The sequence below is a fragment of the Triturus cristatus genome, chromosome 1_2 (genome assembly GCF_964204655.1).
Source record: "Triturus cristatus chromosome 1_2, aTriCri1.1, whole genome shotgun sequence".
Lineage (NCBI taxonomy): Eukaryota > Metazoa > Chordata > Amphibia > Caudata > Salamandridae > Triturus > Triturus cristatus.
The window spans coordinates 211,798,666-211,816,129 of NC_140580.1; the positions used below are offsets into that span (position 1 = coordinate 211,798,666).

A 17,464-nucleotide genomic window follows, 5' to 3' on the forward strand; every position below is an offset into this window, starting at 1 on the left:
AAAGCCGAGGACCAGAACCAACCAGGTAGCAGGCAGGGCGACCGATCACAAATAAGTAAGTACTCTGAAAAGCGCGATGTCTTCCTTCACCATTTGTGACTAGCACTCGGCATTCTCTACCCCAATCATTCGGATCCACATACTGGCAGATCTACCAAGTCTGCTCGTTGACACACTTTCTCTCCACGGTTCCCCCCAGGACCGCCCATTCTGACTCTCTGGTCCTGTGAGATACAGTCAACCTCCCCGAATTGGGTAATGTATAACTGTAAACTAAGTATGAGTGTGTTGTATGCCTGTATATTACTTTATAATTCACCGATGTATTTTAAACACACTCGTAGATAGGTTTTGGAATCACCTGGATCATTTACGTTTTGTGTGCACTAGAGACTGGAGACACTTTGTGCACGCTACTTTCAAATACAGACATCACGCTGTTATCGCTAGGATGCAAATTAAATCGCCACTCGCACAGAATGCCTGTCACATATACAACGATATGTTACAGTGATCTTGAGTGGCACAAGAGGAGGACTCTCCTCCTAATGAAAGCATGCGCACAAATACACGCATGTCCACTTGCGGTTATCACTATACCGCTTAAGGGGAAATGAACAAGGCGGCAATCATACCGCTGATATTTTTATATGTTGTTTGTCTCTAAATTCCTTTTCAGATGGAGCCTGGCAGTTGACACACATCCACTTTTACATAATATCACGTGGAGCAGCTACTCTGCCCTCACCATACTGACAGGATAGGGACACCCCATCCCAGTAATTACATTCACATAGGGGAGTTACATTCTTGCCCTGAAGAAAGTCCTGGACCATTTTTTGGCCCCCTTTTTGGACTGAAACATGTCGGCACTAGGGTCCTAGGACCATAACACTCCTATAAGACCCATTTTATCTATTTTAATTACCCAGACAGACCCAAAAATAAAGGGAAACTGGGGATCTGCCTGTGGTATTTTATCTAGTTAACCCCCTCTGTCTCAAGCATATTAAAAGCACTCCCAATACTGTGGTCGAGCCCACCCGGACTTCTAGGGGCCTGGGTGACCCGATGATGAAGCATGACACCACTAGGGTGTGTGAGGGTAACCTAAAGAAATACTTATCTCCCCCACGACCACGGTTGTATTAGGCACAACCTTTATTCCAGGAGTCTTCATTTCCCCTCTTCCTTTAATCTTGTTGGATCTCTCTTTAGGTCCGTTAGAGTAGTTCTTGTTTCGCCAGCATGCAGGTGCTGGCTGAAGACTGCCCTCTCGTTCAGGAGCAACGCGTAGAGTCTGCAAACCTTGGATGTGCATTAACCTGCAAAGCGTCGACCCCCCTATTGGAGAGAGAGGAGGCAACACTGATTGCCTGAGAAGGGTACAAGAAAAGACACAATCCTTCCAGGTATCTGTGGCGGTGTTGGGACCCTCAGCCAACCTTTTGGGACTTCACTTGTTATTAGGAAAAGCCCTATTACTGAATGGGATCCCTCTGAGGACTTCCAGTACCAGCATGCGCTTGCCTGGCTGGATGAGCGCAAGTCATTCGAACATCATGAAGGCTGAGGAGGGGTGAGAGACCACCTGACTGGGAGTGGCCATAACATCAATATCTCAACGGTTGGCCCATCTGTGAGAACAAGAAGCCATTGAACCCGGCACTGATGAAGCCAGTTGAAGGCTGAAATGCGTCTGCCAAAAGGGTTTCTTTGACTTCACCTACTTGTGCAGGAAACAGCTAATAAAGCCTTTTTATCCCCTGAGCTGTGTCAAATCTGTTTTCCTAACTGGGAGAGAGTCCTGGTGTTCATGTTTCGCCAGCAAGCAGGCGCTGACTGACGACCGCCCTCTCATTCAGGAGCAACACGTAGCGTCTGCAAGCCTTGGATGTGCATCAACCTGCAACGCGTCGCCCCCCCCTATTGGGGAGAGAGGAGGCAACACTGATTGCCTGAGAAGGGGACAAGAAAAAGCACACTCCTTGCAGGTATCTGTGGCAGTGTTTGGACCCTCAACCAACCTTTTGGGACATCAATTGTTGTTAGGAAAAGCCCTATTACTGAATGGGCTCCCTCTGAGGACTTCTAGTACCAGCATGCACCTACCTGGCTGGACAAGCGCAAGTCACTAGAACATCATGAAGGCTAAGGAGGGGCGAGAGACCGCCTGACTGGGAGTGGCCATAACATCAATATCTCAGCGGTTGCCCCCCTGTGAGAACAAGAAGCCATTGAATCCAGCACTGATGAAGCCAGTTGAAGGCTGAAACACGTCTGCCAAAAGAGTTTCTTTGACTTCACCAACTTGTGCAGGAAACAGCAAATAAAGCCTTTTTATCCCCTGAGCTGTGTCGAATCTGTTTTCCTACCTGGGAGAGAGTCCTGGTGTTCATGTTTCGCCAGCAAGCAGGCGCTGACTGACGGCTGGGGGCTGGACTTGATTCCCGTGCTGCATGGCGTTTCCCTCACTGTACCTGCTATAAACAAATGTTGGCAAATTACTCACCTGTTGTGTGGCTACTCTATAACAGGCAATCATGTGGTTGGATGTTTAGCGGCTTTTGCCTGAGCCGTGGAGTGAAGCCCGGGTGCTGGTTCAGCAATCCAGTGGTGTCGTCAATCGACGCCACGGTTTTTGGGACAGGAGCTGGTTTGTTGCAGACTGAGATTATCAGCAGGGACCCAAGCCGTGCATCACGACCCACTGGGGTTTTACTGTGAACACTTGAAGCATCAACGCAACAGCTCACTGTAGAAAGACTTGGCACTACAAGGTCCAGCAGGCCATGAGATTGGCCACGCCCACTGAGGCGGGGGCTCTTTACATCAAATAGTGGTGCCGAAAAGTGTTGTGTTCATGCTTTCGTCCATAGCCTTTGAAGAAGTGGCAACACGAAACACGTCAGGTTTGTGCTGAACTTGATTCCAGTGATGCATGGCGTTGCCCTCACTGTACCTGCAATAAACGAATGTTGGTAAATTACTCACCTGTCGTGTGGCTACTCTATAGCAGGCAATCTTGTGGTTGGATATATATATATATATATATATATATATATATATATATATATATATATGCGCGCTCATTCCCAGTCGTTTCAAGAACTCAGGAAAGCACTCACGGGACTCTCCTGCAGTTATTTAGTCGTTTATTGCATAGCGAGCATAGAAAACATGACGCGTTTCGGCTATGCCTTAGTCTGATGTTTTACAAATTTCGCGCCAAAGAAGCAGCATATTTAAAAGAGGCGTTATGTGGGTCACATGACATCACATTACATAGACATCGTAGAAGGACAAACACGTTAGAAGAATCACTTTAGGCAAATCATCGCCATTTTGGAATGTGATTTCTAAAACAATCTTATGACAATTTCATAATATTGCATATTACGCCGTATATCGGCTTTCAAAATCAATCCCAAATTAGAAATAAAGTTATAAAACTTCACGCATAACGCCATATATAGGCATGTGATATCCCTCAGAAATAACAAATATAAAGCTGTGTATCGGCACACCATTGTCCCATGAGAGATCTCAAAGCAACATAAGGGTCGTTCTGAATTTCTTAACATGTTAACTTACATTAAATATGTCAAAATAACATTCTGTTACATATCTACTGTCCTACATTCAAGTAAAACTTAAGAAAAATAACGCCGTGTATCGGCTAAGACCTCATCATTGTTGCTGACATTGGAAAGTCTAGTGATCCACACATCAAGGCCTCTATTACAATATTGCCATTTAAAAATTGGGACAAAATGTCCAAAAGCTAACGCGTATAACCAATCTCACAAATTCAATCACAAAATACCTTATATTCACATCATGTTATAGATTACTGTTCTCTAATTACTAGTCTTTCCTATAGTGTAAGAATTCTTACTGCATTTCAATCTCCAAGATGAACTGACAGCTCCTCCCCCACATTCATACCCATCGGATTCTTAGTTCCCAAGTCAATGATGTATCGCGATTCAAGCCTGCGAAGTTGTTTAATTCTATCCCCCCCCCTGATGTTAACGGGGACCTGATCTAAAACATAATAGCGCAGCAGTTCCCTGTTACCATTATGCTTCTCAGCGAAATGCCTCGCCACAGGATAGGTGACATCATTCTTGGCTATCGCTCGCATATGTTCTAAAATGCGAATCTTAGCACAGTGGATCGTACTGCCCACGTAACGTAAGCCACATGGGCATTCCAGGCAGTAAACCACATAGTTGGTATTACAAGTGAGGAACTTTTTGATGGGCCGAGGATTCTTTAGACCAGTGACCATGTAGGTCAGTGTTCTCTTGCTGCCAACGCAAGCTTTACACTTACCACAAGGGAAGAAACCTCTAAGGTCCCTTAGGGTTCCCATCACCTTGGGTCTAGTAGATAAGTGACTTTGTACCAAGCTGTCCCTTAAAGATCTGGCTTTTCTGAAAGTTACTAAAGGGGCAGGAGGGATATCCGGACCAATGATATGATCCGTTTTCAGTATATGCCAATTTTTTCTCAGAATCTTCTTTACTTGGTTGGCATCGTTCGAATAAGTTGTAACCATCCTGAATTTATTAGTACCTGACTCATCCATCTTGTTTTTCTTTCTGCCCTCTTTCTTCTGCTGAGTGCCCCTATTAGGATCCCCATCCAACAGGGTAATTCTCGGTATATTCCTGACTTTTTGCAGAGTAGTCTCAAGAAATGTTTTACCGTATCCTCTTGCAATAAATCTACTGATACTCTCTCTTGCTGCATCTTCGAAATCATCTACTCTAGTACTGTTTCTCTTCAGCCGTAAGAACTCACCATAAGGGATGTTTCTAACTAATACAGGAAGGTGATTACTCCTAGCATGAAGAGTCGAATTCCCAGCTGTGGGTTTCCGATACAGGGATACCGATAGTTGGTTGTTGATTACTCTGATCTTTAAATCAAGGAAATTGACAGTTTCAGAACTCACCTCCCCACTAAATTCTAAATTAACAGTGTTCTTATTCAAACTGTCAATAAAAGAAGAGGCTGATTCGAAGGAGCCATCCCAGATAATACAGAGATCATCGATATATCTATACCAACTTATGACCCTGTTGGAATCAATCAATCCAGGTATTCTGGACACCTGCTCCTCCCACCAGCCCACGAACAAGTTCGCGTAACTGGGGGCGAAGCAGGTGCCCATCGCAGTGCCAGATCTTTGGTGGTAAAAGTCATCACCAAAAACAAAAATGTTGTTTTTTAAACAAAATTCGGTGAATTGAAGAATCATAGTATTATGTTCCATGAATTTTAGGGGCTTCTTCTTGAGAAAATGGGCTATCGCCTCCAAGACGTGTTCATGTCTAATCCTGGTATATAGGCTGGTAATATCAAGCACAATGAGTTTAAACTCAGGATTCCATTGTTGTTTTTCAATGTGCTTCAAGAAATCTTGTGAGTCCTTAATATACACAGGTAAGGTTTGGACCAATGGAAAAAGAAAAGAGTCAACAAAAATAGATAAATGTTCTGTTAGGCCTCCCTGGGAGGAAACAATGGGTCTTCCTGGGGGATGATCCTTATTCTTATGAATTTTGGGTATGTGGTAAAACGTAGGGACCACTGGATTCAGACAACGGAGGAACAGATACTCCTCCATGCATAGCATTGATTTATCAAGCCATGTTTTAATCATGTCATGATACCTTCTGATACTATCCAGGTAAGTATCCTTGGAAATCTTTTGATAGTTCTCCGCATCAGATAGTTGTCTAATCGCCTCCATTTCATAATTTTCCCTTGTTTGTAAAACCACGTTACCCCCTTTATCCGATGGTTTACAGATCACCATGTGGTCATTGCCCAAGTTGCTAATCGCTACGCGTAGCTCTTTGGTTATATTTTGCTTGATATTTGAATGTTGTAACTTTCCTCTTAAGGCCAGAAGGTCTTTGTTAACTGCCTCAGCAAACACGTCGATGTTATTTCTGAGGGATATCACATGCCTATATATGGCGTTATGCGTGAAGTTTTATAACTTTATTTCTAATTTGGGATTGATTTTGAAAGCCGATATACGGCGTAATATGCAATATTATGAAATTGTCATAAGATTGTTTTAGAAATCACATTCCAAAATGGCGATGATTTGCCTAAAGTGATTCTTCTAACGTGTTTGTCCTTCTACGATGTCTATGTAATGTGATGTCATGTGACCCACGTAACGCCTCTTTTAAATATGCTGCTTCTTTGGCGTGAAATTTGTAAAACATCAGACTAAGGCATAGCCGAAACGCGTCATGTTTTCTATGCTCGCTATGCAATAAACGACTAAATAACTGCAGGAGAGTCCCGTGAGTGCTTTCCCGAGTTCTTGAAATGACTGGGAATGAGCGCGCATTTATGAACGCGAATGCACCTTCGCGTTTTAAGGCACCCGTCTTTTGAGTGCGCTGGTCTGGAGGTGCAGTGGGAGTGATGATTGGATTTACCAGCGACACCGTCAAGGTGTAAAGGGGAAGAAGAAATTTTGATCGATCGCAAGGACGAGATTGTTGAGTCCAGGAAACGTTCGTGACGTATTTACGGCAAACGACAAGCGACGACCGGTAAGCGAGTTACCAACGTTTACTCGTTTCCTTTCCCTAAAACCATTTGGGCAGACGAGGAACCCTGCAGTTTGGTCTCAGGAAATAATTCCCTATGCGAGCATGTTTAACATATCTGAACGCCGCGAAGCGGCTCAGGATATGTTCAAGAGCAGTGTTTCTACCGATACCACACAACGGGGCAATAGAGCGCTCCCCACAGTTACGAATTTGACCACGAAATTCATGGCACTTGAACGACTTTATGAGCGGGAACAACGCAAATGGTGGGAAGCCACCTCTTTGCAGAGCTACATTGATGTCGATCGCATCCCAAGGGGGTTGCGAATTTACACCATTCCGGCCTATGAGAACCCGGATCCTAAGCTGCTGGATGAATGGGCTGCACACACAGCGGAATCGAGCAAAGGCATGCTAGTAATATTGGTCAAATTCGCTTGGAGCGATAGAGACAAAGCTCTACTCGAAATTGAGAAAATGGAGATGGAGATCGAAAAGGAGGAGGACAAAAAGAAGATAGAAGAACTGAAAGAACAAATGAAAAAACGACTTGTTAAATATGAAGCCAAAATTAGATCCAGGAAACAAGAAAAGTTTGAACGCGACGAGCGTGATTATGCCCTAGGAAGAGTCCTAACGTTTGCCAAAAAATTCGAGGGCCCACGTAAAGAGTTAAGAGCTAAAGGCAATGAACCGGATACCATCAGAATTGAAACATCAGAATCGGACCTTACGGGGGGTGAATCTTCTGATGATACTACTGGACAAGCAAGACCTACTGCGACTCCTTTTCAGGAGGAGTTCCGGATAATGAGGCAGACATGGCTGAGAGGGGGCAAGAGCAGACCACCAGAGGGGGAAAAAGAAAAAGAAAGACAAGGCGGGGCGGCTGGAGACGAAGGACGAAAAGCTCCTACCAGAGCCTCTCGCAACAGAAGGGGGAAGAAATGGAATTAGACAATCTTACCATTATTAATCTAACACCTAGAACCCTCACATCTGTAGAACAACAAGTTCTTAGTTTGGGTTTAACTTTTTGCCCCTCGAATAGAATGGAATATACACAGACTCGTATCGATCTTTTCAAGCTAATAAGAAAATTCAAGCTTCATAAATATTTCAAGTTGAAGCCTAGCGCCTTGAAATCAAGAAAATCTTTAAGCCGACCTGGAGTGATTGATATCTTAACAGGTGAAGATTTAGCTGCCCTCGAAACAATGGAATCATTACATACGGACAATACAGATCGAAGTCAGGAAGACAACATCTCGGAAACTGACTTAATACAAAGAACTACGCGTTTGGGATTTAATCAAGTGAGAGATACAAGTGTTTTTAAACCTACTTCACAATTCCTACCGCAGCTACCCATGGATGCCATCGACGTGTTTGCTGAGGCAGTTAACAAAGACCTTCTCGCCTTAAGAGGAAAGTTACAACATTCAAATATCAAGCAAAATATAACCAAAGAGCAACGCGTAGCGATTAGCAACTTGGGCAATGACCACATGGTGATCTGTAAACCATCGGATAAAGGGGGTAATGTGGTTTTACAAACAAGGGAAAATTATGAAATGGAGGCGATTAGACAACTATCTGATGCGGAGAACTATCAAAAGATTTCCAAGGATACTTACCTGGATAGTATCAGAAGGTATCATGACATGATTAAAACATGGCTTGATAAATCAATGCTATGCATGGAGGAGTATCTGTTCCTCCGTTGTCTGAATCCAGTGGTCCCTACGTTTTACCACATACCCAAAATTCATAAGAATAAGGATCATCCCCCAGGAAGACCCATTGTTTCCTCCCAGCGAGGCCTAACAGAACATTTATCTATTTTTGTTGACTCTTTTCTTTTTCCATTGGTCCAAACCTTACCTGCGTATATTAAGGACTCACAAGATTTCTTGAAGCACATTGAAAAACAACAATGGAATCCTGAGTTTAAACTCATTGTGCTTGATATTACCAGCCTATATACCAGGATTAGACATGAACACGGCTTGGAGGCGATAGCCCATTTTCTCAAGAAGAAGCCCCTAAAATTCATGGAACATAATACTATGATTCTTCAATTCACCGAATTTTGTTTAAAAAACAACATTTTTGTTTTTGGTGATGACTTTTACCACCAAAGATCTGGCACTGCGATGGGCACCTGCTTCGCCCCCAGTTACGCGAACTTGTTCGTGGGCTGGTGGGAGGAGCAGGTGTCCAGAACACCTGGATTGATTGATTCCAACAGGGTCATAAGTTGGTATAGATATATCGACGATCTCTGTATTACCTGGGATTGGCTCCTTCGAATCAGCCTCTTCTTTTATTGACAGTTTGAATAAGAACACTGTTAATTTAGAATTTAGTGGGGAGGTGAGTTCTGAAACTGTCAATTTCCTTGATTTAAAGATCAGAGTAATCAACAACCAACTGTCGGTATCCCTGTATCGGAAACCCACAGCTGGGAATTCGACTCTTCATGCTAGGAGTAATCACCTTCCTGGATTAGTTAGAAACATCCCTTATGGTGAGTTCTTACGGCTGAAGAGAAACAGTACTAGAGTAGATGATTTCGAAGATGCAGCAAGAGAGAGTATCAGTAGATTTATTGCAAGAGGATACGGTAAAACATTTCTTGAGACTACTCTGCAAAAAGTCAGGAATATACCGAGAATTACCCTGTTGGATGGGGATCCTAATAGGGGCACTCAGCAGAAGAAAGAGGGCAGAAGGAAAAGCAAGATGGATGAGTCAGGTACCAATAAATTCAGGATGGTTACAACTTATTCGAACGATGCCAACCAAGTAAAGAAGATTCTGAGAAAAAATTGGCATATACTGAAAACGGATCATATCATTGGTCCGTATATCCCTCCTGCCCCTTTAGTAACTTTCAGAAAAGCCAGATCTTTAAGGGACAGCTTGGTACAAAGTCACTTATCTACTAGACCCAAGGTGATGGGAACCCTAAGGGACCTTAGAGGTTTCTTCCCTTGTGGTAAGTGTAAAGCTTGCATTGGCAGCAAGAGAACACTGACCTACATGGTCACTGGTCTAAAGAATCCTCGGCCCATCAAAAAGTTCCTCACTTGTAATACCAACTATGTGGTTTACTGCCTGGAATGCCCATGTGGCTTACGCTACGTGGGCAGTACGATCCACTGTGCTAAGATTCGCATTTTAGAACATATGCGAGCGATAGCCAAGAATGATGTCACCTATCCTGTGGCGAGGCATTTCGCTGAGAAGCATAATGGTAACAGGGAACTGCTGCGCTATTATGTTTTAGATCAGGTCCCCGTTAACATCAGGGGGGGGATAGAATTAAACAACTTCGCAGGCTTGAATCGCGATACATCATTGACTTGGGAACTAAGAATCCGATGGGTATGAATGTGGGGGAGGAGCTGTCAGTTCATCTTGGAGATTGAAATGCAGTAAGAATTCTTACACTATAGGAAAGACTAGTAATTAGGGAATAGTAATCTATAACATGATGTGAATATAAGGTATTTTGTGATTGAATTTGTGAGATTGGTTATACGCATTAGCTTATGGACATTTTGTCCCAATTTTTAAATGGCAATATTGTAATAGAGGCCTTGATGTGTGGATCACTAGACTTTCCAATGTCAGCAACAATGATGAGGTCTTAGCCGATACACAGCGTTATTTTTCTTAAGTTTTACTTGAATGTAGGACAGTAGATATGTAACAGAATGTTATTTTGACATATTTAATGTAATTTAACATGTTAAGAAATTCAGAACGACCCTTATGTTGCTTTGAGATCTCTCATGGGACAATGGTGTGCCGATACACGGCTTTATATTTGTTATTTCTGAGGGATATCACATGCCTATATATGGCGTTATGCGTGAAGTTTTATAACTTTATTTCTAATTTGGGATTGATTTTGAAAGCCGATATACGGCGTAATATGCAATATTATGAAATTGTCATAAGATTGTTTTAGAAATCACATTCCAAAATGGCGATGATTTGCCTAAAGTGATTCTTCTAACGTGTTTGTCCTTCTACGATGTCTATGTAATGTGATGTCATGTGACCCACGTAACGCCTCTTTTAAATATGCTGCTTCTTTGGCGCGAAATTTGTAAAACATCAGACTAAGGCATAGCCGAAACGCGTCATGTTTTCTATGCTCGCTATACAATAAACGACTAAATAACTGCAGGAGAGTCCCGTGAGTGCTTTCCCTAGTTCTTGAAACGACTGGGAATGAGCGCGCATTTATGAACACGAATGCACCTTCGCGTTTTAAAGCACCCGTCTTTTGAGTGCGCTGGTCTGGAGGTGCAGTGGGAGCGATGATATATATATATATATATATATATATAGTATATATATATATGTCTCCCTTTGGCATTCTTCTTTCCGAACACTGAATCTGGCGTCACCCAGTCAACAAACTACAGCTCCACTATTGTAAAGTCGCTTTTTTCAGAAATATATATAAATAAACCTTTTCAATAAAGCGATCATTCAGAATCTGTACCACTGGCAGATGATGGTTTATTCCAGTAGCGTGTTTCGCTTGTCAAGCAAGCTTGTTCACACACTGCATTGAGGGCTGTGACTGCCATACATAGTGGATGACAGAAAGAGAAAAGGGGACATACAGGGGTTACACATTACTGTAGAAATGGCATCCATCTTGGAATGGTCAAATTGCGGAAGTTAGTCAATATTACCTTCATATTGAGAACTTTCTCTTACATACTAAGATTAAGATTACTATGTAAACAATTATTGGTGAAAATACAACCATCTTACAATACAGTGCAAGTCATTAATGTCAAATGGCTTAATTACCCGGTAAGTACTCACATAGTTTGTGATTCAAAAGAAAAGAAACATTGTTCTGTATACAGCATGTGCTAAGTTTGATGTTGACACAAAACAATGTGCAGGGTATACCTGGCAAGTGCTCTAAGAGCTATCATCCCTGCTATGTCTAAATTACATACAGTATGCTCGGCCAGTGCCTGTAAAGGTTTTTTACACTGTTTCAACAGACTGGACCTCTAAACACCTTTCGGCTAGTGCTCTGCTACACCCTAACATAAAACTGCTACAATACCCTCGGCAAGTGCCCGAATATGCCTTAGGCCATTCAAGAGCTTTAACTCTGTTACCCCACTATTACAAACGTACCCTTCTTAAACCAATACTCAACAATGAAACATATGCAATAAAAAGTGAAGTAATCAAAATTACTCCCAATATAATTCAACACCCCAATGGAAAAAAGAATTCCCTCATAAAAAGACGATATGTCTTATCCGTCAGGTGCTGCCCTCCACTGTGAAGATGGTGAAGAAAATGTTAGGGGTTCAGTGATAGAAACAATCACTTTAAGATGGTCCTTTCCTTTTCTCCTGTGATTTAAAAAAAGAGAGAAGAGTACCATGAGTTGTTCTCATAGAAGGGGTTAAGATCAATCAATGAAAAACAACATCATGCATACAGACAAAAACAAATATCTAAAACCAATAGTTTGACAATTCTCATAAGTCAAAGCAGTTCATGTGTTTAACAGACAAAGGAAGTCCTCCTATTCATGAAGGTGAATGCTCATCTCCTCATCCTGGTTATGCCACTCCGGGTTTTTGGTTTATAAATTAATTATATGCCAGGATTCCCTCTTGCGTAACTGGAGTTCCCTGTTCCCACCTCTATAATTCTGCTGGATTTGTTCTGTAGCATAGTAGGTGAGGACCAAGTTATTTGAGAGGAGGTACTCTGCGAAGTGTCACGCTACCGGATAATAGGGGTCCTTGTTGCTAATCACCCTCATGTGCTCTAGAACCCTCTTCTTGGTGGCTAGTGTGGTGCTGCCAACATAGCGCTTTTTACATGGGCATTCGAGAATGTAAATAGTGAATGTAGTGCCACAAGTAAGGAACTGATTGATCTTTTTCTCTCCTGTAGGGGTCTGGTAAAATTTCTCATGCTGCTATTGCGACGTGCTTTGCAATGTCCACAGGGAAAGAACCCTTGTGGGCCAAGGCAAGTGTTCATGTGTTTATTGGTGATATCCCCTTTAACCAGCAAATCTCTGAAATTTCACCTCTCCTGTTTGTGGTTTGGGGTCGTTCTGGCAGTTCCTGACCATTCGTGTGGTCACTGGCTAAGATGTTCCTGTTCTGGTTAAGAATTTTAGCGATTTTACTGGATTCCCTGTTAAAGGTCAGAATCAACCTGGTAGAGGTATTTTCCCCTGGGGCGATTTTCTCTCCTAACGTTTTCTCCATTATCCGGTAGTGAGACACTTCGCATAGTACCATCTCTCAAATAACTCGCTCCTCACCTACTATGCTATAGAACAAATACAGCAAAATTATAGGGGTGAGAACAGAGAACTCCAGTTCTGCAAGAGGGAATCCTGGCATATAATTAATTTACAAACCAAAAGCCCAGAGAGGCATAACCAGGATGTAGATGAGCATTCACCTTCATGAATAGGAGGACTTATTTTTTCTTGTTAAACACATGAACTGCTTTGACTTATGAGAATTGTCAAACTATTGTTTTTAGATATTCGTTTTTGTCTGTATGCATGATGTTGCTGTTCATTGATTGATCTTAACCCCTTCTATAAGAATTACTCATGGTTCTCTTCTCTTTTTTTTAAATCACAGGAGAAATGGAAGGGTCTGTCTTAGACTAATTGTTTCCAGCACTGGACCCTTAACCTTTTCTTCACCATCTTCACGGTGGAGGGTAGCACCTGACAGATAAGAGATGTCATCTTTTCATAAGGGAATTCTTTTTTCCATTGGGGTGTTGAATTATATTGGGAGTCATTTTGATCACTTCACATTTTATTGCATATGTTTCATTGTGGAATATTGGTTTATGGAGGGTAAGTTTGTAATAGTGGGATAACAGTGTTATAGCTCTTGACCTGCTTACCGCATATTTGGGCACTTGCTGAGGGTATTGTAGTGGTTTTCTGTTAGGGTGTAGCAGAGCACTAGCCGAAAGAAGTTTAGAGCTCCAGTCTGTTGAAACTGTGTAAAAAACTATACAGGCACTGGCCAAGCATACTGTATGTAAGTTAGACATAGAAGGGATTATAGTTCTTAGAGCACTTGCCATGTATACCCTGCATATTGGTTTGTGTTGACATCAAAGTTAGCACGTGCTGTATATAGAACAATGTTTCTTTTCTTTTGAATCACAAACTATGTGAGTACTTACCGGGTAATTAAGCCATTCAACATTAATGACTTGCACTCTATTGTACGATGCTTGTATTTACACCATTGATGGTTTACATAGTAATCTTAATCGTAGTATGTAAGAGAAAGTTCTGAATATGAAGGTAATATTGACTATCTTCCGCAATTTGACCATTCCAAGATGGATGCCATTTGTACAGTAATGTGCAACCCCTGTATGTCCCCTATTCTCTTTCTGTTATCCACTATGTATCGCAGTCACAGCCCTCAATGCAGTGTTTGAACGAGCTTGCTTGACAAGCGAAAAGCGTTACTGGAATAAACCATTATGTTGTACAGACTCTGAGTGATAGCTTTATTGAAAAGGTTTATTGAGACTATGCCCGGTGTGCTCTGCTGGCTGCAGCAATCCTCTGCCAATGGGCGGGGGGGAGACAGAAGGAGCACCGCTTTGCAATATATAAATATCCTTTTGAATTTTGCAATAACTTATTTTCTTTATTTTTAATTGTCATATTCTTTATTTACTTATATTTCTCTATTGGGTCCTTACCAAAGCTATATGGTGGATCTCTCCTTCCCATTCATTGCTTAGCTATTATGTGTCTCCACCACATATAAGGGGAAGAGATATAGGACTCGATGCATCTCAAGTTGGCTTTGCTCGTCCATTGGCCACTTGTTGTCCTGTTGTTTTACATGTTAGATTTGTTGTTGATTAACCAGTAATTCCTCTTAGATTTTGTTCTGAATCATCTTTCTCAACCATGCCTAGTGGTCTGTGATTCTAGGAAAATTGTTATGATTGTCAGTTTTTTCCTTACTCTAACAAATTGCTTCCTTGGTAGTTCTCAGGCCTCCTATACATTCTGGAATCAGAGCTTTTCCTGGAAGCAGTAGGCCGTATCTTTGGGACAAGAGGACAATGAAGTCTTTACCAATACCTGCCCTTGATAGGGAGAGTTGATAGGCAATAAAATAAAAAAAGCCACTAAAACCCCAGAATCTCATGTTACTGAACATTGCTATTCCTTAATGGCCTCCACACATGTCATAGGAAATGCTTGAGCTGGCTTCCAGCCTACCCAGGGGTACTTTACAGGCCTTGACTGGTCTTCTCACTATCCGTCAGCTAACCTTCGACAGTGGAAGCATCAGGATTTTACTCAACCTGTCTGTGCCATTTGACAATGTTGACCACAGTGTGCTCCTTTATGCTCTCCTGCAATGTAAGCATTGCCTAAACTGTCCTTATTTTTGTTGATATTATTTTCTGTCAGATCTCTTTTGCAATGGTGACAGAGTACCCTTTCTGCCATACTAAGGGTCCCAGCACCGCATTTTGAGTCAGGCAGACCTTCAGTATGTCAACCGCAGAGATAACTCAATTTCCACCTTTGACATATACCTTGATCTGTCTGGCCGCCACAAGATATGCGATTTGTCCACCCTTCCAAGTTAGAGTGGCAGAACAAATGGCAGGTTTTTACTTTCCCTTATCGCCGTCCAAATCATGGCAGTAAGTGAAAGTACAACATTTCGAAGGCCTCCACACCATGGGGGAAAACTCCCATGGCAAGACGATCATTCCTTTTTTTATTTTCAAAAAGAAAATCATGCTTTGGGATTTTCCTATTGAAAAAAAAAACAGAAATTGAAAATGCAGAGTACTACTATCAGTTGACAGAGCCGTATGGCACACTTTCAATGCATTGACAGGAACCTCCTTGACGACCATTCCTGCCCATGTAAGAGATGATCGCTGGGGCAGTGAACACCTCTGCATTTGGAATGCGGTTACTTCATTGGAGATACGGAGTAAACACTTTGTCGCCCTGACAGAGTACAAATTACAAATAACTTCTTAGGTCTGAACAGCCTTAAAACATAGGCGTGGAAGGGAAGAATGTTATGAACAAACTGTGTCTACAGTAACAGTGCCTAATTAAGAAAAGAATGTGCCTAATTAAGAAAAGCACCCCTTTTAAGGATGAATGTCCTCACTCACCAAAAGGTGACATGCTTCATCATTTGGGCTTTCTCCTCTCAGTGGGAAAACCTAGTCCCACTGAGGGCTACAACCACCTCACTGAGAGGTGGGAGCTCAGGGATGTTTTTCAAGTTTCTGGAGAATAGGATGCTAAAATCCCAAAGAAGAGCAATTGAGTGATATGAGGGTGCAGCGCAAAATAATTTATAAGGATAAGTGAATGTGATCTAAAACTGACTAGTGCTATTGAAAAATATTTTTTATTGGCTCATTAGCCCTGCCAGAGATAAAAAACAGTGCAAAGCAGTAACTATTGAAAACTGCTTGATGAAAAAAGGTCAACATGTTTCAGCCAATGACCATCTCGAAAGTATGTATGGCTTTCGTCAGGACCAAAAACAAAGCTGCTGCTGTCACGTGTAAACTATAAATAAGGTTTGAAAAAAGTTTGAAATAACCAAAAAAGTTATGCTCTTGCGGATGCAATCTCACTGGAACTTGTCTAAAAGTAAAACAGAAAGACACAGAGAGAAACAAAGTAAGCATTCAAATCCCTTCTTCCAAATACTAATAATGGTTGAAGAAATAGTTGTAAATGTCTCAAAAACGTGAGTCATTAATAAGTCTTATTAGACGCTAAAATTATATAACTCACCCAAACCGAGGGACAAGTAGGCCCACCTCACCCTGGTCACAACTCAGGAAAGGGAGCCCCGCTCTGAAAAGATGAGCAAAACGTAGAATATTCAAAACGTTTTTGCTGTTAATAAGTGCAAGGAAGTGTGAATAATGTGAAAAATCACCAACAATACTAATCAAAAAAAGGGGGGGGGGGCATGCAATCTAACACACATGACACTAATGCAATCCAAATGACCGTAGTTTGCAAAAAGTCATGATTGGGCAGAACAAGACTTCACCTCAATGCATTATGGTCAAAGAAGGAAAGTCAATGGTAAGTTAAACACCTCGTCATTGTCCTTACCTAAGATCGAAGTAATGTAAAACAAAAAGTGCTTAGGATTCAAAAAGCACCTCAAAAATAAAGCGAACACCCAAAGGGAAGTTTAACTTTAAAAATACATATTCATCTTAAAAGCGGGGAAAAGTGCCGATCGCTGATCTTTGCAAACCGAGCCCACCGCTAAACACAGACAAAACAATCTTTTTGCACAATGTACCAAATCACTAGCACTTCTTAACTCACCTGTCCGTCGGTACTCCGTCGTAGTACAAGTGTTGCGACCGGAGGTACCGACAGAGTGGTGAAGGGATGTTAAGTACCCGTGTGTCTTCAGCTCCATGTTCAGGACCCCATAGGCATCTATCTGAAGTGCCTGTCTGATTTACTGACGGCACCCCGTTGGAGAGTAGTGTTTAAGTATTGCGCATACAAACTGCAGTTTCTATTAAGTTGTCAGATAGATATGAGGACTGAAAACCAATGAAATGTAGCAGTGTTGCAAGGAACTGCATATGCGAATGTTCATTGGATAAGAACTAAAGCACTCATGTGACGATTTTAAAACATGAGCGCAAACTTTATTGGTATCGGGTTTGAACAAAATACCAAACTCGCAAGCACATGTCAAGAAATAAAGATAATAATAACACATACCAAAAAATAGCATGATGTACAATGCTATCGAAAATTGTTATTAATTAATATTGGCATG

At 41.8% G+C, this 17,464-nt stretch overlaps 1 long non-coding RNA gene across 1 annotated transcript in view; it reads right to left on the reverse strand.

The window, feature by feature from the left end:
• Nucleotides 1-17,087, reverse strand: part of LOC146867063 (uncharacterized) — a 51,370-nt gene extending 34,283 nt beyond the window's left edge. Inside the window, exons 1-2 of the long non-coding RNA XR_014966060.1 lie at nucleotides 16,996-17,087; nucleotides 16,444-16,506 (exon numbers count right to left, since the gene is read on the reverse strand). This is a non-coding gene — a long non-coding RNA (uncharacterized LOC146867063). The remainder of the gene's footprint in view (nucleotides 1-16,443; nucleotides 16,507-16,995) is intronic.
• Between the last annotated feature and the right edge of the window lie 377 nt (nucleotides 17,088-17,464).